Source organism: Delphinus delphis, chromosome 9 (assembly GCF_949987515.2).
Source record: "Delphinus delphis chromosome 9, mDelDel1.2, whole genome shotgun sequence".
Classification (NCBI taxonomy): Eukaryota; Metazoa; Chordata; class Mammalia; order Artiodactyla; family Delphinidae; genus Delphinus; species Delphinus delphis.
Window position 1 is genome coordinate 48850094 of NC_082691.1, and position 23022 is coordinate 48873115.

The following is a 23022-nucleotide window of genomic DNA, read 5'->3' on the forward strand; positions in this document are numbered from 1 at the left end:
TTCTATTAAGGAACTTCTATTAAGTTCCTATACAAATAAGTGGATAGCAATAAAAATAAAGTACTGTTCTTCAGACATGAAGTCATACAGCGTGAGCATGAAATATCAATGATAGTAACAAATTTGCTCCAATATGCCCTACTGCCCGATTATGACGCTGGGATTAGATTTTTAGGTCAAAGTATGGTCTATTGACCTGAAACTGCTGAGTAAGGCTAAAACCTGTTCAGGAAGGGATCAAATGCAGACCTTGACCTCTTTGGTAATGCTGTCTAACCAGAAACTGGGTGGATGGTGATGTCATGTGTTAGCTAATGAGATCCATTAACTCTTTTAGGTCCCTTTGAGAGCACTGCACAAGGCTGCACCTCCCAGAACACGGAGAAGAAGCTAGCTCACTGCACATTATAAACAAACATATAGCACTTTGCCCAAAGTACACTCTCAATAATTGTTTGTCGAATGGATGAAAAGAGACTTAAACCATAAAAATAACAATTAGGCTTCAGTTGTTCCCCAGGCAGCCTCTTGCCCCTTCTAAATATCATATTTCATCTTGTGAAAGCAGAGCTCCAAATGATAACAAAAGCAAGCACAAAACACGATTTTTAAAAAGCCTTTGAAAACAGTTCCCTGGCATATTGGAAAGTAGAATATGTTACAGTTACAGTTACAGTTCTTTGTAACTGAAAATATATCCTGCATTCTGTTTAGAGTCAGATGTGATTCTTATCTTCACCTAGTCCAGGTAGTTCCACACAGGATTTTACTTACCATGCACTAATTTGGGGGAAATTATTTTAGGGATAAAACTTGCCACTAACTTGAAGAAACAATTTTTTAACCACAGATAATCTATTGGTTATAATATTGACTTGATCTTTTTAAGCTATTATTTCCATTGGCAGAAAATATTTATTTCATGTATTAGAATACAAATTGGTTTCACTATACTTCTTTCTTCTCTCTCTGACCCCTTTTAAATTGAACATTAAGTAGGCAAAAAAGAAAATTCTACAGAATTATGTGAGATATTTTTCTAAGGATTTTACATTAATTAATTCATTTTTCCCTCCCAACAACCCTTGTATTAACTCTTTTGCATAAATGGACTTTTACCCTCACAACATCTGTATTATCCTACCCATTTTACAGATAGAAAACTGAGCCACAAAGCAGTCCGGTAAGTTGTCCCTATCAAGGGACAAAGCTGGGATTTGATTCAAGGCACTCTATACTTCAGAGCCTTTGCTCTGAAGAAACAGTCCTTCTTTGAGAAATTCAGGGAGGATAGCAACAAGTCAGAGTGATGCCTGAGGTCATGCAAATGTGTAACCCATAGCTAGTCTACAAGGCAGAGGGCCAAGGTCACTGACCTCATCGCAAGCAGCCTAACCAACCAGCTGCAGGTCCCTGTATTTCTTCAGACAGTATTTTCAGAAGTCCCTACCTACTTGCAGAGCCATCAGAAGCTTGGGTTGTTAGACCAGCTCACGCTTTCAACTGAATGACACTTAACCATTCTTCAGGCATTGAGGCAATTCACTTACTTATTCAACAAGTAATCAGCAAAGATTTCTCAAGCACCACATGCTGCCACGCACTAGGAATACCATAATGAATCACAACGATTCCTGTGCTCAAGGACATTATAGTCTATTTGTGAACACAGAAATTAGGTTTCTAAATATTGATATGTTTTAATATCTTTATTTATTCATATTATCCTGAGAGTTAGATACAAGATTTCTGGGACAGGGACAAACTATTTATACTTACTTACAGTAAAAACTACATCAGTTCCCCTGGCCCCAATCTTTCCCCCTTCTAAGGTGATTCAGTGAGAGCCAGACGTCACATTACACTTACTGGGATCTGTACTATAGGTGAAGAACCCCCCCAAAATATGAGCGTTTATCTGGAAGAGGAACAGCTGTCTCCCACTCCCTCCCTTTGTGAGACAGTGAGAAAAAACTTTGCTCCCTGATGTACACAAATCCTCCTTCAGGAAAGAAGGAGAATACCCTTTGGAATGTAAATAAATATTTCCAGGGGGCCATATGACAAGTTTTGTCCTGGCAAAGCCCACTAACAATTCCTGGGAAATAAAAATAGAATCTGGATAATAAAATAAAGTCTGACCTTTTTTTCTTTTCCTTTGTGCTTTATCCAGTTTCACTTGTTCACATGGGGCCGCATGCAGAGGCCTTGCACCTGAGGTTGCACACAACACTTCAGTTCAAGATGGCAGCCAAGGGCTGTGTGCAAAGACATTGCACCCGGCACTGCAATGTGGAGCCACGCCCAACCTGCCAGAACTCCACCCCTCCCCCTGCTGTGAAGAACCCTATAACGCAGCTCCTCCTACAACCTGTCCGGGAAAGTGTGTGCTCTAGAGCGAGAGCTTGCACCTCTCTTTTCTTTGATCAAACAATAAAGCTTTCCTCTGCTTACGAACAGAATTCAGTCTTGTTCTATTAGTTCGGATGACACCAGGCAGCAGGACCATCACTGGGGAAGTTTCTCTGGAAAGAATCCTGCGTAAGGGTCTTATTCCAAGACAACACTTGGAATGTCTCCAGGCTCAGCTTTGGTCAGGTGCCGTTTTCAGAATCAACCCATGTAAACATGGGGGTGAAATGTTCTAAGTGTCCAAGGCTTAATCATGTGCCTACCCACAGGGCTAGAGGAACGGGGTTGTGGTGATAATTGGTCCAATTTACACCATATAGACTGAGAAGGATAACACAAAATGAGTAGAGATGTTTCCCCGAAAGGAAGGATGGTAGCAAACCAAAAGCATATGTCCACTACAGCAGGAAGGTATGAGTCAGAGCACAGGTGGGGAGATTTTCACTAGGTAGGGGGAAAAACGTGTCCTCCATTATAATAAGAGGAAATCATGTGAGTTAGATCGCGTTTTGGTTGTTAAAGCTTATCTGTAGAGAAGGGAAAGATGAAGTGATCAGAGGCTTGAGGACAGAAAATAGCTTTAAAATAATTGCAGAGAGTAGGAGGATAAGCTATGAGAGAACATATAGTTAGGTACAGTGGGGAGAGGAGAGAGGTTGTTGACTAACCTGGTCAGTTGTGTGATTTCTCTCACCTACTCAAGAGTCTGGATTAGGGGTCAGGAAACTGTTTGTTTTTCCTGTCAAGGGTCAGATAGCAAATATTTTAGGCTTTGTGCACCACATATGTTCTCTTTCACATATTTTTCTTGGCCTTCTAACAAATCTTCAGAAATGAAAAAACTTTTCTTAACTCTTTGACTAGGCTGTAGTTTTCTGGTTTCCATGCAGGCAGGGAAAACATGGAGGGTTACATACATCTATGGTTGTGAATTCGTCCAACAGGTAAAACGAAAATAAAGAGACAATAAAGTTTAGAGTATTTGTGAACGAGTGAATGAAACCGAGTCCACTAGACACTGAAGTCACCAATCACTCATCATTTATAGATAAATTCAATTAACATTGCTTAGGTGTCTGTCGTGTGCCAGCCACAAAGCTATGTTCTAGGGATACAATGGTAAGCAACACAGGCATGATCTCTACCTTCATGGGGTTTAGAGCCTAGTGGGCAAAGACAGATTCATTTTAAAATAACAAATAAAAATGTATAATTATACCTGGATCAGTGTATAGTATATACAAATTTTGCAGCATAAAAAATTCAAGAAATATAACATTCTTCTATTCTTCCAAGTCAAATTTGACTTGCTTTGAGTCTCTATACTATGTCATACCCCCATTCCAAATCATTATATGAGTTTCTCTCCCTTCAGGGTTGTACAATGATTCAGGAGTCAGTCCAAAACAGTCAACTATGGCCCTTTGGCCTTGGGATTATGCAGATAACTGCTGTTTTATCTGCTTTCCAAACCTGACTGATGACTGTAAAGGGAAGAGAAGAGATGGAGGAGATCTGTGCCTGCAGTGCAAAGCTTGAACCTGGAGATCTTTACGAGCGATCTCCCGGCAATTTCCTGTGTACAAACGCCTAGGTCACTCAATTGCCACCTGGACTGTATCTGTCCAAGGAGTCAGCTATTTCTACCTCACAAAATTCAGTGTCTTGTTTCCAGCCTCCCCAACTCTGGTACAGTGCCACGTAAGTCCAATGACTAGTCAAATATTTCTTAAATAAAAAAAAAAGAGGTGGGACAACACATGCCCACAAATTTTATTAACTTAGATGAAACTGACCAATTCCTTGAAAGACAGAAATTACCAAAACTCAGACAAGGAGGAATAGATATCCATCCCTACATTCATTAAAGAAATTGAATTGCTAATTAATAACCTACCAAAAAAAGAATGCACCAGTGTATATGATTTTACTAGTGCATTCCACCAAATGTTTAAGGAGGAAATAACATCAACTGTCAAACAACCTCTTCCAGCAGATAGAAGCAGAGGGAATACTATCTAATTCATTCTATGAGAGCAATATTGCCCTATAACCAAAACCAGATAAAGACAGTGAAAGAAAACAGATCAATATCTCTCATGAACATAAGTGTAAAAATTATCAATAAAATATTACCACATGAATTCTATCATAAATAAAAAGAATTATATACCACAGCCAAGTGAGACACACGCCAGGTACGCAAAGCTGGTATAACATTTGAAAAATCAATCAATATAATCCACCCTACCAATAGGCTAAAGAAGAAAAATCATATCATCACATTAACTGATTAAAGAAGAACAAAGTTGAAGGACTTATATTACTGGATTTCAAGACTTTAAGGACTCTACACCTACAATATAAACAATGTAGTGTGGTATTGGCAAAAGCATAGACACATGTATCAATGGATCAGACGAGAGAGCCCCCAAAATAGTCCCAAACAAATACAGTTAACTGATTTTTGCAAATGTGCAAAAGCAATTCCATGGAGAAAGGATAGTCTTTTCAACAATTAATGCTGGAACGATTAGAATTCATTCTAATGAAAAAAAAAATTAAGATATATCTTACATCTTGTACAAAAATTAATTCAAAGTGGATCACAGAACTAAATGTAAAACACAAAACTGTAAACCTTCTAAAAGAAAACATAAAAGAAAATCTAGGTGGCCTTGGGTTTGGTAGAGTTTTAAAATATACCAAAGCATAATCCATGAAAAAAAAAAAAATTGAAAAATGGAACTTTGTTAAAATTAAAACCTCAGCTCTGTACAAGATATTGTTAAAAGAATAAAAAGACAAGCCACAGACTGGGAAAATATGTTTGCAAAACACGTATTTCATAAAGGACTTTTATTCAAAATATATAAGAAACCCTTAAAACTCAATAATTAGAAAATAAACACATTTTAAAATGGGGAAAAAATCTGAATAGACACTTCACCAAAGACAAATGGCAAACAAGCATATGAAAAGACACTCAACATTATTTGTCTTTAGGAGAATGCAATTTAAAACAAGATACCACTGTAAACCTATTAGAATGGCTAAAATCCAGAATACTGACAATACTGTATGCTGGCAAAGATGTAGAGTAATAGGAACACTTATGGAATTTGGAAGACAGGTGGCAATTTCTCACAGTGATAAACATAGACTTACCATGTGTCCAGCAGTCGCGCTCCTAGGTAATAAACCAACTGATTCGAAAGCTATGTTTACACACAAACCTGCTTGCAAATGTTTATAGCAGCTTTACTGATGACTGCCAAAAACTGGAAGCAGACAAAATGTCCTTCAACAGGTGAATAGATAAACAAACTCTGGTGCATTCATAAGATGAAATACTATTCAGCAATAAAATGGAATGAGCTCTTAAGACATGAACGAAAAGACATGGATGACTCAAATACATATCACTAAGTGAAAGAAGTCAGTTTGAAAAGTCAGCGTACTATCTGATTCTATTTATATGACATCTGGAAAAGGCAAAACCTTAGAAACAGTAAACAGATCAATGATTGCCAGGGATTTGGAGGTCGGGGCTGGGAGAGTTGAAAAAGTAAAGCACAGAATTTTTTAGAGCAGTGAAACTTCTTTGTATGAAACTACTTTGTATGTAATGGTGCCTACATGACAGAATGCCTCTGTCAAAGACCACAGAACTTTACAGCACACAGAGTGAATCTTAATGTATGCAAAATTTTAAAAAACATTTAGAAGGTCAGAGGAATTCCAGGATGGAGTGCAGAATATGATGCAGAAATCTAACTGTATTACTAATGTTAGTAATGAAACAACCTCACTGAAGAGGGTAGAGGCTAAGGTCTGCTCTAAGTGACTTTGGAAATAGAGTCTGTAAGACTAAAGGCAAAAGGAATAGTACATAAGAACTGTACTCTAGTTGATAAAGGTTTAAATTCTGAAACCACTGTACATGTATCAACAACTGAGTACAGGGATGACAGATGATGGTGGGAGGCAGATTTCTCACTGTTGGAGTGAGAAGTTACAGATAAGCAAGGGAAGAAAATTAGGATTAGAGTTAGAGATATAAACATAAACTCCTGATTAGTGTGATACAGAGGGATACATATTGGAAATATTCATATATATATACACGTGAGTATACACACATATATTTCTTTTCTCTGTCTGCTATGAGAGCCTAGAAGTAATGACACCCCAATAGCAATGAGCACACCTAGCACCCAGATCTTAGTTTCTAATTGGCCTTCAGTTAATAATAATGTACAAACATAACAATAATGTATCAATATTGGTTCAGTGGTGACAAATGTGCCACAAAAATGTAGCCTATTAATAACTGGGAAACTGAGTGTGGGGTATATGGAGACTATGTACTACCTTCAAAACTTTTCTCCAGACTTAAAACATTCTAAAATAAAATGGTTATTTAAAAAATAAAATATGGGAAATCTCTGTACTTTCCTCTTGATTTTGCTGTAAACATAAAACTGCTCTAAAAAAAATAAAGCCTATTTTTTTAACTTTTTATTTTATATTGGAGTATAGTTGATTAACAATGTTGTGTTAGTTTCAGGTGTACAGCAAAGAGAGTCAGTTATATATATATACATGTATCTATTCTTTTTAAAATTCTTTTCCTATTTAGGTTGTTACATAATACTGAGCAGAGTTCCCTGTGTTATGCAGTAGGTCCAGTAGCACAGTAGGTCCTTGCTGGTTATCCATTTTAAGTATAGAGTGTGTACATGTAATCCCAAACTCCCTAACTATCCCTTCCCACCACCCCTTCCCCCCAGTAACCATAAATTCCTTCTCTAAGTCTGTGAGTCCATTTCTGTTTTGTAAATAAGTTCATTTGTATCATTTTTATATCATTCTTCTTTTTTAGATTCCTCATACTGAGCGAAGTAAGTCAGAGAAAGTGAAATATCAGATGATATAGCTTATATGTGGAATCTAAAAAATTAAAAAAACAAAAATAAAGCCTATTTTAAAAAATAAAATAAGACAAGAAGAAGCTTAAGTTCTCTAGCCTAGTAGCACTTCTTTTAATTCAGCAACGTAAAAGTCCTTGAGCAAAAAAAATCCTAAACCTTGACCATATGTTTCGTTGGGACAGGTGAGAATTCCCTATAGACATAAGAGCACACAAAAATTATTTTTTCAGTATTTTTTTCTGCAAAAAAGTATTTTTTCCTGCAAAAAAGGCTATAAAACAAAAAGTACACTTTAATCTTACATAAAAGAGTACCTAATCTGGTCATTGTCAGCTAGGAAAGCCTTCCCTAAGAAAGGATGAACAGAAGTTAAGTAAAGTAGAGACTGGGGAAAGCGTTCCTGAGTAAAGGAACAACATACACCTGAGGTAGAATTAAGACGACTCATGGTCCGTCAATGATGACCAGTGTGGCCAAAACACAGAGTGGGACAAGATGGAAGCCTGAGAAATTGTAAGCATAGGCCCATCACATGTGGCCCTGTTGACCAAATTAACAGCAACAGTCTTTATCAGAGATGCAGCAGGACTCTACTGATTAATTTTTAGGAGGGAGAAGGACATGATCAAATTTAAGCTTTGAAGGTAGCTCTCTGGCTGCACCACAAAGAAGGAATCGGAGCTGGGCCAGAGTTGAGGCAGAATAAGCATTAAGAGATTAGCTTATACTGTTCCTGATGATGGAATATAGTGACTTGAAATAAGGTAGTAGTAATAAATATGGAGGAAAATGAAAGATTTAATGGCTATTGAGGAGTTAAAATTGAAAGGACTTAGTTCAGGAGGAAGGCTAGGATTTCTATTCTTACCACTACTATTTAATATTGTGCTGTATGTTCCTAGCCAGTGCAATGAATCACAAAAAGATATAAAGGACATACAAATTGGAAAGGAGGAAATCAAACTATCTTTATTCACAGATGATACGATCATCAATATAGAAAACCCTATGGAATCTGCAAAAAAAAAAATTCTACTAGAATAAGTGAATTTAACAATGTTGCAGGGTATAAAATCAACATATAAAAATCAGTAGTATTTCTATATTCTAGAAATGAACAATCAGAAATTAAGATTTTAAAAAATACCATTTCAACAGCATCAAAAAAACACAAACTACTTCAGAATAAATTTGATAAAAGATGTACAGGACCTGCACACTGAAAAACTACAAAACATTGCTGAGATAAAATAAAGATGACCCAAATAAATGGAAATATATATCATGTTTATAGATCAAAAGATTCAGTATTTTAAAAATTTAATTCTCCCCAAATTGATATATACATGTAGATTCAATGCAATCATAACCAAAATCCCAGTAGGCTTTTCAATGAAAATTGACAAGTATAATTCATACAGAAATGCAAGGGTCCTAGCACAGTCAAAACAAATTTGAAAAAGGAGAACACAGTTGAAGGACTAACCAGTATCTGACTTTAAAACTTATTATAAAGCTATAGTAATCAAGACCGTGCGGTTTTGGCATAAAAATAGACAAAGCTGATGAGACAGGGAGTTTAGAAATAAACCCACACATATCTAGACAACTGATTTTTGACAAAAGTGCAAAGGCAATTTAATGGAGGGAGAGTAGTCTTTTAACAAATGAGCTGGTGCGACTGAATATCCATACGCAAAAAGTTAAATTTCAATCACAACATATCCCAAATTAACTCCAAATCGATACTGACTTAAATGTAAACCTAAAACTACAAAATATCTAGGAGAAAAATCCTTGTGTCTTTAGGTTAGAACAGATTTCTTAGAGATGCCACAGAAGCATGACTCGTTTTAAAAATGAAAGATTGGACATGATCAAAGTGACAAACTTCTGCTCTTTGAAAGACACTATTGAAAGAATAAAGAGATAAGCCACAAACTGGAAGAAAATATTTGTATATTATATATCTGATGAAGGACTTATATTCAAAATGTATTAAAAGCTTTCAAAGCTCAATAATAACAAAATATATAATCCAGTAAAAAGGGGGGTGATTTTGATCAGACACTTCATCAAAGAATATTTGTGGTAGCAAATATTCTCAGGAAAAGATGCTCAACATTAGTCATTAGGAAGTGCAAATTAACAACATAAGACACAGCTATATACATATCAGAATGACTAAAATTGCAGAGTCTAACTATACTACTTGTTGGCAAGAATGGAAAACAACTGGAACTCTGGTGGAAATGCATAAGCATTTAGGAAAATGTTAAACATACATCCACCCCATGTTCCAGCCTTCCCACTCCTATCTATCCAAGAGAAAAAAAGCAATGAATTTATGTAAAGATTGTATGTGAATATTTACAGCAAGTTTTTCTCCCATAATCTCCCCAAACAGCAGTCCTATCCAAACAGAAATGCCAGTCAACTAGTGGATGGAACAAATTTTAGTACATCCATACAATGGAATGCTACTCAACAACAAAGAGAAATGAAGAAATGATACACACAACAAGAATAAATCGCAAAATAATTATTCTGAGTGAAGAAGATAGTTCCCCCCCCAAAAAAGAGAAAGTATATATTTTATGATGCTATTAATATAAAACTCTAGAAAATGCAAACTAATCTTTAGTGAGAGAAAGCAGATCAGTGGTTGATGGGATGATGTGGGAGAAGGGGCAGAAGGGAGGAGATGACAGAAGAGTATGAGGGATAGTTGAGGATGATGGTAATATTCAACATCTTGATTGTAATGACAGTATATATGTATATTTTACAGATCAAATTGTACACTCTAAATATGTACAACTTATTATATCTCAATTTTTTAAAAGTGTATGTTCTCCTCCAAAAATTTTTTAAGACGATAATATTAACGGAAAAACCCAAACGCACTTTTTGGCCAGGCCAATAGATTGAATATGCTTGGAGAAGAGAAAGTATCGAGACTGATTCCCAGGCTTCTGGCTTATACACCCAACTGAATGATGGCACTATTTCTGAGATAAGAAGGAACAGAATAGAACCACTGGAAGTTCTAGGAATGGGAATGAAGATTATGAGTCTTGTGTATAGCATGATGTTAGATTTATGGTGGAGAGGAATACAAGGAGCACGTTCCAGTATGACAGGGACAGAGGGAGGTTTCCCAGAGACTGATGGGAGAGAGTAAGATAGAGGGACAGCGGTATATAAGCTGCAAAGTTTTAGGGCTTTTTCATGAAAGCTTGGGGGAGCTGTGCCACGGGGACATAAGAAAGGCATGAACCATGTACCCCTGCATTCTATCCCCCTTGTACCTGTGTCAGGAGACCTTCAGGAGAAGTGATTTGGAAGAAGTCAAGTTTGTATGAACGTAACAAAGTAAAGAAATGTTCAGTTAGCCAGTGTGTAGGGCTGAGTTCCAGAAGACACAACAAAAGAGTTTGGAAAAGAAATGATATTGTCAAAGGAGGTGAATACTATAAAGGTCAGAACACAGAAGATGATAAATTGAGGGTCTTGCCTCAAAGAATGACAAAGAACAATAGGGATTCTTCTCTTCTTGATCCACAGGGATGGTGATGGCTACAGTGGCTGCCAGTGGGCCGGATTGCCTTCATCTACCCAGGAGAAGGGAGTTGGTGGGCATTTTGCCAGGTAAGATTCCTCATATATGGGTGACTTGCATTGAGTCATTGCAGCTCTCTACAGAGAGATGGAAAGGGAGCTGTTGAAATTGATGTTTATTATGCTCCATCATGTGTCCAGGACTGTGAAAGATGCAAAGGAAGCTTAAAAAATTATAGCAGGCTGTATGTTCATAACAAAAATTAGAAAGCACTATGAAGTGGTATTTAACCAAGCACCAGAGAGCATAAATTTAAATAAGCAGCAGGAATAAGAAAATGGATGGACAATGTAGGTAAAGTTCATCAGAGGAGCTTCCTAGAAGGAAATGAAGCTTTTCAAGAAGTTTAGGATCTAGCTAGGAGGAAAAGATATAAGCAGACAGCAGAAAAGAGGAAAAGTGTAAGTAAAAGTCCCAGGCCAGAATATATACAGAGTGTGTGTGTGAGCATTTTGTGCATAAACCCATATGTGTTAGAGTTGACAGAGGGAGAGAAAGCCAATAAAACAAGGGAAATAAATTTTATGATGGGGTAATGTCAAATAAAATTTGGGATAGATAAGTTGGGTACAGATTATCAAGGATCTTGAAAAGTGTACACATGACCTGAAAAACTGTAGGAAGCCATAATCAATTTGACCAAGGAGCTGTATGATCAAAGTAACACTTTATAAAAATTAGCACTGCACTTGTGTCCAGGATAGTCTGGAGAGGAGACAGGCAGTTTTATAGTTCTGAAAAAGTGTCTTTTAAAGTCAAACCATTTAAAAATCTTTGTAGAGCTAAATTGAAGAACTCCCCAAAACATAATATTTTCTTTCTTTCTTCTCAAAGGAATGCTGACATAGCATGCTAAATAGTTTCATCGTGTCTTTGTGCTTTCTTTCTAAAAGGAATATTAAAGAATTGCTATACTCTTTTAATCTGAGGAGCTCCACATACAGGGACTTTAACTTCTATCTAGAAATTCTACTGTGGGAAGATTTCCTCTCAACATGCACAGTACTTATTTTTACTTGATGTCTTAATAATTCATTTCCAGTTTGGTGATTTTTATGTTAACACGGAGAAATTGACGAGGGCTCCCTGCCTAAAAAGTCAAATGAATAAAGGTTGAAAGCTAAAACCTTTAGGGTTAGAGGAACTATGGTTATCTAGTGAAGACTAGGGAATAACTTAAAACTTTTCCCCCCAGTGGACATAGATTTATCTTATTACATAGTTTTTAATCTCTTACTAAAGATAATGCAAGAACAAACACATTTTGTTTTGAAATATGTTTTCAAGGAGAGCCCAGAAAGAATTTCCTTACAGTAAGTTATACACTGGAGCAGATAGTAAGGAATGTTATAGATTTTCCTAGAAGAGTTTTGCTAAGGTTGTGGAGGTCCAATATGAGTTTAGGCAAGACTCAAAAGTGTTAAAGGCAGAAGTGGAAGAGGTCTAGGGAAATTAGGGTTAAAGAAATATTAAAATAAATACCCTTTGACTTTTACCTTTAAAAGAGACTCCAATTTCAGGGAATGACTGGTGGTCTATTCTGCAGGGTGATATGGCAATAAACCAGTTAAGGAGTAAGGAAACTCAGTAAAAGAAAGATACGATTTTGAAATTTTGAGTATAGGATGTTTTCTGTCACTCATATTTGTTTTCTAGCTCAGTTCCCACCAAATATATTTTTAAAAGATAAATGTTAAAAAATACTACAAATGCCTTGACTTTAACTTTTTTAAGCATTGGGTTCCACGCTGCACTGCTCTGGAACTCCTCTATCACAATGGTGAAGGTCCTCCCCCACTGTATGAGTTTCCAGGGACGGCTATAAGAAAGTACAACAATCTGGGTGGCTTAAGCAATACAAAGTGATTGTCTCACAGACCTGAAAGCTTGAAGTCAAAAATCAAGGTGTCAGAAAAGTTGGTTCTTTCTGAGGGATGCGAGGGGAAATTTGTTCCATGCCTCAATCCTAGCTTCTGGCAGCCTTGGGAGTTCCTTGGCTTGTAGATGGCATGATCTCTGTATCTTCACATTATCTTCCCTCTGTCTCTATGTTCACATTTCCCCTTTGTATAAGGACACAGTCATATTGGATCAAGACCCACCCTAATTACCTTATATTAAATTGATCATTGACAAAGACCTTATTTCCAAATAAGGGGGCACTCACAGATCATGGGGGTTAGGACATCAATGTCTTTTGTGGGGACACAATTCAATCCATAACACCCACCATCACGGACCTCACCACTCACCCTAATGCAGCTTTGGCACCAAGAGAGTGCTAGTACTTCTGAGGGGGAACAAATGCAAGTGTGGGAGAAGTGTAAGGTAGAACAGAAACAGAGGAATTGCTCGCAACAAATACAAATTTTTTAAAACATTAGGTGGATTAAAACCATTTGGTGGCTATCTAGGGACTCTCAAAGCCTATCAGTTTGAAAAGTCAGCAGCAAATTTTCCTAAAATCTACTAGACATAAAATACTTGGAATGCTAATTTGATACTTTTCTTTTAATGTTCCTGTTTTCCTTGCAAGACCTAGATGTGACTTTTTAAAATCCTTTATTTAAAATATATGAGGAGATTGGTCACGATTCACCATAAAATTTTGTTTACCTTGGAAAAGAAGGCTGTTACTTTAAAAGAAAATCTTTTTAAAGCTTTACTTTTCTCTTTCATCCCCCAAAGAGAAAGAAAATCACTATATTCATCAAAAATACGCTACTGGGAAGATCCTGTAATTAAGCCTAACTTATAGGAAACAACGAACAACAAGGAAAATATCTGACTCTCTGGAAAGTTTTATGAAAACTCATATACTTACATAAAGAAAAATCTACAGAACCTAACCCATTTTCTTTTTCTTTCCTTTTGTTCTCTCTCTCTCTTTTTTTTTTTGCCAGAAAAGGAAAGCACTGGGAGTTGAAACTGACCTTATAAACAGCAAAGCCAAAGTTTCTGTAAAGCAAGGCTGCAGTTTCTCACAGCTAAGAGGTGTAGAGGCCAATATCAGAATCCAGCTCTTGTAATCCTCTGTGTTGCCTCACTACATAGTGCCCTGAGCCAAAAATTCCAAAACCTTTTGCACTTACAGAGCAATTCCCTGACTATAGTAAGCCCTCCTTATTTGTACCAGTTAGGAATACTTTCAGTAGCAAATAGCAACACAGTAGACTAACAAAATCTTAAGTAGATAGGGTTTGGAGGCAGGAGTGGTTTTTGCTTTGCTTTTTGCTTTGTTTTGTTTTTCCATAACCCACACTCTGAAGTAGAGTCCAGGACATGAGTGTTGATCCAATCTTGTCCTTAAGAATTGGGCTCTTTCTACGCTTCCTTTCCACCATTCTCAGCAAATTGACTTTTTGTCCTTATGTTTATCACTTCATGGTTTCAAATGACTCTCACAGCACAAGGCATCCTGTCTTTTAGGTTAAAAGAAGCAACACCAGGGACCAGTGACCTACATTTTCATTTCTCTTGTTTTTTTAGGGAATAAAGGCTTTCCCATAAACCTCCAACTTATCCCTTTTTGGTCAGATCTCAGTCACCCTTAGTTAAAATGAGGATGGGAAATTCAGTACATGGTAAAGGGACATAAGATCATCATGATTTGCTTAGACTAAGGCTAAAAACATCATGACACTGAACCAAATCATGGTTCTGTAAGCAAGGAACAACAGAGAAAATGCCTCTGGGTATGCCAAAACAACTTTGGGGGTATTTCAGAAGGCTTTTGAGAATCCTTAAACCATAACCCATCACTGGAGTCTGAAGGAACAACAAAAAAGATGATTAAAACAATTAGCTACAAGAACAAATAAGAAAAAATAGGGACTATTTCTTACTTTGGGAAGCTCAAGAAATACCACTGGATAAAGGCAGAGTTCCTTATGATAACAACAAAAATTGACTAAATTAATAATCCACATAACAACAGCATTGATAGGGACACAAATAAGTATTTGCTGATCCTTAATGGACATTTGCCATAACATATTTAAATGCTAAATGGAATCATTTCAACAAGTGGCCTTATGAAAAATTTTACAATATCAAGAATGGGGCTTTGAAAACTCTAATGTGCTTACAAATCACATGGGAATATTGTTAAAATGTAGATTCTAATTCAGTAGGTCTGGGTAGGGCCAGAGACTGAATTTCTAACAACTTCCCAGATGGTGCTAATGGTTCTGGTCCATAGGCGATACTTTGATTAGTAAGGATCTAGAAAACAATTCGTATCTTTTAAATTATTTCAGCAAAGGGGCTTCCCTGGTCCCGCCAATGCAAGGGACACCGGTTCGATCCCTGGCCTGGGAAGATCCCACATGCCGCAGAGCAACTAAGACCGTGTGCCACAACTACTTAGCCTGAGCTCTAGAGCCCGCGAGCCACAACTACTGAGCCCACATGCCACAACTACTGAAGCCTGCATGCCTAGAGCCCGTGCTCCACAACAAGAGAAGCCACGACAATGAGAAGCCTCCACTCGCCACAATTAGAGAAAGCCTGCACTCAGCAATGAAGACCCAACACAGCCATAAATAAATAAATAAATTTTAAAAAAGAAATCAAAGAGGTCTAAAATAAATAAATAAATAATTTCAGCATGATATGAAGTTTATCTTTGGTTGAGATTTTTGCAAAAAATCATTCTTGCTTTGGGTGAGAATGTTTTTGTGAGGAAAACATTCCCTGGAATGTTAATAAAAACCATTTTGAATAATTAGTTACTACAGACGTCACTTTTGCTTCTTTCACATAGCTTCACTCTCAATCAAGTACTAGTCACAAGTGATTTTTCCTCTTAATATTATTGGAAAAAAAACCATTTTTATTTTCCGTCACGCCACATGGCATGTGGGATCTTAGTTCCCCAACCAGGGATCGAACCTGGGCCCCCTGCAGTAAAAGCGCAGAGTTTTAACCACTGGACTGCCAAGGAAGTCCCCATTTTTATTATAAACCCAAATGCCTTCTAAGGATAGAGAATCCTTAGAAATGGACTCAGAAACCCCCTTTGTTCTGTGAGCATTTTGATAGGTCTGGCTTTGAGGTTTTAGCCAGAAGCCCTTTAAATGCAGACCAATTATTTAATGCTTCTGGGTTTATTACCTTCAGCACATCTTCTAGATAAAGTATGAAATTAGGGTCAAGGTTTTTACTCATTTGTGTGCAGTTGCTTGAAAATGACCTTTCAGTCCCCGGCTAGGCAGGACTAGGGCTGGGGAGAGGAGGTCACAATAAAACAAAGTAAGGGATCAAGGTCTACTAGAAGGACATCAGAGGTTATGCAGAGCACACAGGCTGAGGCAGTGACCTAAGGTTTACCCCTCCCGAGTGTGCAGGGAAGACAGGAATTCCTCCTTGCATTACAACTCTACAGACACTGCATCTTTCCTTATCTCTGAACAATAAATTCCTTAACATGGTACACATTTTAAGGTTCTCTTAATGTTTGATGATGTCCAAGAAGTCAAATTCATTTAGGTACATTCAGGGTTCTGTGTTTCTTCATGGGTATTAGCTATAAGAATATGTGCTAAAACTGACTATCAGATTTAATGACTGTGGGCCCTGAATGACATTGTATCTAAGGGCCAGAATTGATCTCCCTCGTTTTCTGTCTGTGTGTAATGGATGGAATATTTGTGTCCCCGCTCCCAAATACATATGGTGAAGCTCTAACCATCAATGTGGTGGTATTTGGAGATGGGGCTTTTGAGAGGTAATTAGAGTTAATTGAGGTCATGAGGGTAGAGTCTTCATGATGGGACTAGTGGCCTTATAAGGAGAGGCAAGACTTCTCTGGCAAAGCTTTAAAAAAATATTATAAGTGTGGCAATGGTTGTTTCCTCAGAATAGTATGCCCTCTAGCTGGTTTAAGCAAAAGAGGTTTTTGCTTTGTTTTGTTTTAATAGAGCAGTAAAAGGCTTACAGATTAATTGAGAAACAGTCTTGAGGTTGAGAAATTTCCAAAGCCACACCACACAACTGGGCCACCTGGGAGCAGGGCCACGATAGGAAGTCCGATTATGGCTGCTGACTACACACCCAGCACCTGCTACAACTGCGTCTTATGCCTCCTGCCCCATTTCCTCCAGTCCTGAATTCACGTTTTTCACGAGTGCGTCTTTTTGGCACAACCTGAATCATAGCCAGAACTCTAGCTGCTTTGGAGTCTGAAACGTGTTACTTTTAGCTTTCCAGCCTCTGCAGTTTAGGAAGGAGGTTGAAAAGATTATTAGTTAAAACCATAGTATCAGCCATAATAAGCAAAACAAAATGGGCAAAAGTCTCAAACTCACTTAAATCAACTTATGAAATTCTAGCTTTTGGCCCTTCAGGGAATGTCACCCTAATGACACACTAAATTACCCATTTGCCTAGGACCCATTCCCTCTAAACAGGCTTGGTTTTTCACCATCCGTTTTCATCCCTGTACCAGACCTACCTCCTAAGTCTCCTCACATCCTCGTGGCCTCATCTGTTCCCTACCTGAGTGCTGCTTGCCCTGATTCCTGATTAAGAGCAGGCCAGCAATGGCTGACTGGCTCATCCCATTCCAGTAGTTATAAAACCTTGAAGATTCACCATTTAACACTGGTTAACTCAGCCTCCACTGCAAATTCTGGGGAGAAAAGGCCAGGCTCTGATATGGCCTCCATCACTTTTATCATGGCAGAAACCACAGATGCTCCAGTAGCTGGTGGTCCAATCCCACCAGCTGTCCGGAGGGAAGATGGGAAAGTTAACACTGGCAAACCAGAGGTGAGAAACAGGATACAGAAAGAAGTCTGTAGATAGCCTGTTCACCCTTCTTTCCATGGAGGCCTGTTCTGAGATGCTGGTAATTCATGAGTTCTCTCTGGAGGTGTTCTGCGTAACTGAGCAACCATCTGAATGTCCTATAACTAGTTCTCCCTAACATGATTTTTAAAATCTATTTCTAGCCTGCCTTTTTGCCTCATTCTTGCTCCCCTAGGACTGCACTCCACAAGAAAACATGTGCTCATGAGATTAACCTCAGACTCTTTGCTCAGGAACCCAGGCTAAGATAACACCTTTGCATATAGCAGTCTCTCAGTATAGAAAGACATTTTCTTTTTGCTAACCACATCCAACTTCTTAAAATCTGGCTCAAAATATTCCCCTCTAGAGAAACCCATACTTCACTAATCATTTCATTACTTCCTCTTTTTTTTTGCCGTACGCGGGTCTCTCACTGTTGTGGCCTGTCCCGTTGCGGAGCACAGGCTCCGGACGCGCAGGCTCAGCGGCCATGGCTCACCGGCCCAGCCACTCCGCGGCATGTGGGATCTTCCCGGACCGGGGCACGAACCCGTGTCCCCTGCATCGGCAGGCGGACTATCAACCCCTGCGCCACCAGGGAAGCCCCAATTCATTACTTCTTATCCAACCTCATTTACTCTTAATTTTTTCCTGAATGTTTCCTATGATTATATTAATTTGTGCATTTCTTCACTTCATTTGTACATACGGTCACCGGCAAAGCCCACTGGGGTCCCAGAAAAAAATAAGACAGAATCTCGGTGGTAAGGTCTAACCTCCTCTTTCACGCTTCGTCTAGTTTCACGTACAGAGGCCTCAAACTCGGCGCTTCATTCCAGAGTTTCTCACGAGAAATGGCCAACGGACACCTCAGCTCCCGGGTCCTGTGCGGAAGCGCTGTGCAGCTCACTGCAATTTAAGATGGCGGCGGCAGGCCGCGTGCAGAGAAGCTGCGCCCAGCCCTTGTGATCTCGCGCAGCGAGCACAGCTGCGCCCGCCTCTGAGAACTCCGCCCCCTCCCCCGCTGACGAGATCCCTGTAAAGCAGACCCACCCACCGTGGCCTGTCCCGGGGGGCATGTGTTCTAGGGGCAAGCTTGCACCTCTTCTTTCTTTGATCAAAGAGTAAAAAGCTTTTCTTTGCTCCTGATCCAAATCGGGTCTCGTTCTGTTGGCCCCAATGACACAGAGCAGGAGGACGCCTGTTGGAGGCAGACTTGGGAGGGTCAATAACAGTATTAGGTCTGATTTTCTCTTTTCCTCACGCTAAGAGCATAGACTGTCACTTTCTTAAGATACATTTTCTCAGTAATGCTTAATACAAGGGCTCTGCCACTAAGTGTGCCCAGTGTAAACGTGGTTTGAGGTTTAGAGTGGAGGTGTCCGTCCACCCTCTGGTGCTTCCCTGCCTGCATCAGCATTTCTTCTAAGCCCACTTTGTCTTCCTAAGGCAGCCCCAGGCTTTCCAGGGCCAATCTGCTGCACCTCCCCGCGGGTCCGACCCTCCAATAGGAATTATCTTCCTCCTGCATGCAGTTCTCTGTCCACTGCTCAGCCTTGAAAAACAACAGACTTGGTCTGGGTCCCATTCTTGACTACTCGGCTGATACACAATTTATGCCAAGTCACTAATGACTAAAGGGAGGACACCTGAGGTGAATTCATGTCTTTACGGATATACTGTAAACAGCTGCTTTAAATCGATGTGGACTTACTCTAAAAATGAAATTTAGACACTAAAGTAGCTTAATGAAGGAAAATTTTCTGAGCAAGATGATTTAAATTAAGTGACTGCAGTGTTGAATTGCAATATTCTAAAACTCCAGTATATCATGCTATTGATTAAGAACCACTCTTTTAGTTGGTGATGCCATTATTTTAGTATTTAAAAAATCTGAAATCTGAATTATTTACGTCTTGAGAAGTACCTAGAGAGTTAAACCCAGCATTGAAAGGGAGGCTTTACGATTTCTCAAGGTGTCTGGGCTAGTGAGTGAAAAAGATTGGAAGTCTTAACACAGATTTTCCCAGATCAAATTCTTTCTAGTTCTACTTCTTGAAAGAAGTATTTTTAAAAATTATTTTTTAGCATTAACCTGAGTATATAAAGGAGAGTCTCCCTAAAAGAGAATTATAAAGAACAAAGACTCAGTCTTACCCTCAAAATATCTGCACTTCGAATGGGGTCAGGTTGATAGCAAAAACAATCAGTGTTCAGTGGTGGAAACTCCTTATCTGTTTGATTGATTTGTTTTGTTTGCTTGAACAAAGGCTGTTTCATAGCAGAAATTAAGAACCAGGCAACTTGCAAATCGACCGCTGGGCCTTAGTAACAAAAACTACAGCTGTCAATAAAAATATTAAAGTCTTTAATAAAAAATAAAAATTTCTAAACTATATTAGCACATAAAGATAAGATTAGTTGTAGGTAAAAGATGAGAGAAAGAAATTTGGATTTAGTTTATATTTAGTCTCTTAACTATTCCTCCAGCTAGTATAAAATATGAAAAATAATTCCTAGGGGCTAGAATAATTTGCCCCAAAATAGGCTCACCATCAAAGATGTCACCATAGATACACATGGTTCTTAAGATCAGACCTGCAAAAAAAATCAAATAATTTAATTCATTTTCAATTTTCAGGATTTATTTTTTCACTTTTTGTAATGTTAGTTTATTTGGTATAAGTACTTTTTTATTGCATTTCCCCTGCTATTAATTCAAATTAGAATGGTAATGTATGTTTAATGTTTATATTTTTGAAATTTAAGTTTCATTTAATGTTATATGTTTATACATTTTATAGGTGACATCTGCCAAATATTTAGTTTCAATGATTTTTAAAAAATTTTCTGAATTCTGAACAGTTTTTAAATAAACAACAGGTATTAATACCAGGTTATCAATACATTATGAAAGAGACTTCCCTGGTGGTACAGTGGTGAAGACTTTGCCTGCCAATGCAGGGGCTGCAGGTTTGATCCCTGGTCAGGGAGCTAAGATCCCACATGCCTTGTGGGCAAAAAAAAAAAAAACCCAAAACATAAAACAGAAGCAATATTGTAACAAATTCAATAAAAGCTTTAAAAATTGTCCACATCAAAAAAAATCTTAAAAAAATACATTATGAAATAAATATGAAATATCAGTATGTCATTCTGCTCCAGTAGTGTCATCATGATTTTCTGTGGCTCTTCTTAATAATGCCACTTAAATGACCACCAGTTCTAGTCGGCTGAATGTGCAAGTGAATGTTCAGTGTATTTTTTCTGATACCCCTCTCCCCAATGCCTCTCTCTCTCTCCTCTGAACAACTCATTATTTCTTCTTCCCAGGGGTGTCTTCTGACCCTGCAAACTCGGAAAGGGGAAAACAGCTATTTCTTGAGCATCAACTCTGTGCCTAGCACTGTGTTCCATGCTTTCCATAATCATCTCATTTAATCATCACAATTAACTCAGTGTGGTCCTTGTCAAAATCTCCATTTTATAGCTGAGGAAATGGACGCTAAGTGGTGTTGAATAGCACATGAGCTGTCACATTTCTGAGAAGTTGTCTGGCTCCTCTGTGCTGAGCCCAGTGTCCTCTTCCTTTTGCTTCACTACATCAGGACTCTCGGTCTCCGCTTTGTGTACTAAGTCTGCAGAAATTGCTTTATTGCACACCTACACAAGACACTTTGTTTTTAAAAACTTGAAGTACTTTTTCAATAATTAAAAGTATTTTATCTTCAACTACGTTGGAGGTGGGAATAGATGGCCTTTGTGGTCTTCTCATTCCCTGAGGGGGTCTATGAAATGACAAAGAAGGCAAATGCCTAAAATAGCAAAAGGAATGTGGTGAAACAATCCAGAAAACATCCTGAGAAGGCCTTCATGAGGAAAACAGAAACTTGAAGACACAATGAACATATTATGCTTTCTCCTAAAGCAAAAATACAAATTGAGCATCTTACTTGCTCTTCGATATTGAAACATGTAGAGGTTTTCTGAATATTTATTTTCTTTAGGTGATTAGGATTAATGACATCTTCCATTTGTGAAGCACTGACTGTTTGCTAACCACTTCAAATTTGTCAGCAGTTTACTGAACATTGTGAACTCAGCAGGATTCAAACTCCATAGGGTTTTATTTTTCTTCAATCACTGCCTTGAAACATGCTCCATCGAATCTCCCCTTCCCAAGACTTTATGGCGTCTCCGGCAGATGCCAGTTTTCTGAACTTTTCAGGTTGTAAAAGATATACTCCAGTGCCATCCACTTCCAAGGAGAGGGGGCATCTCTTGATGATCTCCCCACTTCCCCACCCCACACATCTTCTGAGCCCTTTGCTGTGTTGAAGACAGGGAGACAGAATTCTCAAAGGGAGCGGAAATGTTTTTACTTACCGGTTGCTGCTGTGATCTCTGCTCTCTCCCAGGGCAACCATCCAAATCTGTACCTCTTGGGAGACACCTGATGATTCTCTGGAAGGCTCTTCTGCAGCCTCTTCACTGAGTTGCCACCTCTCATGGGAAATTAGCTCCAGTGGACCTTTTCCAATCTCCCCCAGCTCCCATCCCTATATGATCCATTCTACAAGCTTTTGCTGCTGGGGTCTCTTCTTAGTCGCACGTTACGGTGGGGTACCAGTAATTCAAGATTTCCATGGTATCCACTTGACCTAGAGAAGTCTCATGCATCTTTTTCCTGCCAGATAATGGAAATATGCCCTATTCCCCTACTGCTCATTTTCTCTACCCTGAGTTTTTTCCCTAATTCTCTTTCCCGTTGCTTACGTAGGCACAAAGTGCAGTTTAGCAAATCCATTCATTGCATAAGTAGGTATCCAACTGAAAAATGAGATTCCAGGCTCAACTTCTTGCCAGCACCCCTGTCCCCAATCTCTACAAATCATTCTCCTGGGGAAACCCGTTGGTTTATTTTAGAAGGAGCACCCTCCAAGGGTGGAAGGAAAAGACATGGAACTCTTTCTGAAGCTGGAGATTACAATTCAGTAGTTCCCTCAAGATTAGATTAGTGAGTAGAGAGTGATAACTGAGGCAGCAGAATGAATTTGCCTCTTAATAAATCTCAATCATCTCTTTGTCCACTAATTATCATCTATTTTTCCCCAAGTTTGGAGCCAAGATGCCAGTTCTGAGACAATAAGAAAAGTCCCACTCAGTACCTTATCACAAATGCAATGTATACGAACTCCACACAATTCTGAATGATAGGTATTATTATGACTTAGAGTGAAACTCAAAAAATAATCAGTGTTA

At 38.5% G+C, this 23022-nt stretch overlaps 1 protein-coding gene across 2 annotated transcripts in view; it reads right to left on the bottom strand.

Moving 5' to 3' along the window:
• The window catches only part of DYNC1I1 (dynein cytoplasmic 1 intermediate chain 1), a 526791-nt gene extending 504278 nt beyond the window's left edge, over positions 1-22513 (bottom strand). The window contains exons 1-2 of one of the 2 annotated variants that reach the window (XM_060020483.1): positions 22147-22513; positions 20314-20358 (exon numbers count right to left, since the gene is read on the bottom strand). The gene's annotated coding sequence lies outside the window, so the exon portion shown is untranslated. Of the gene's footprint in view, positions 1-5580; positions 6099-20313; positions 20359-22146 lie in introns of those variants that run through there. The other variant, XM_060020482.1, reaches the window with a different exon arrangement.
• Between the last annotated feature and the right edge of the window lie 509 nt (positions 22514-23022).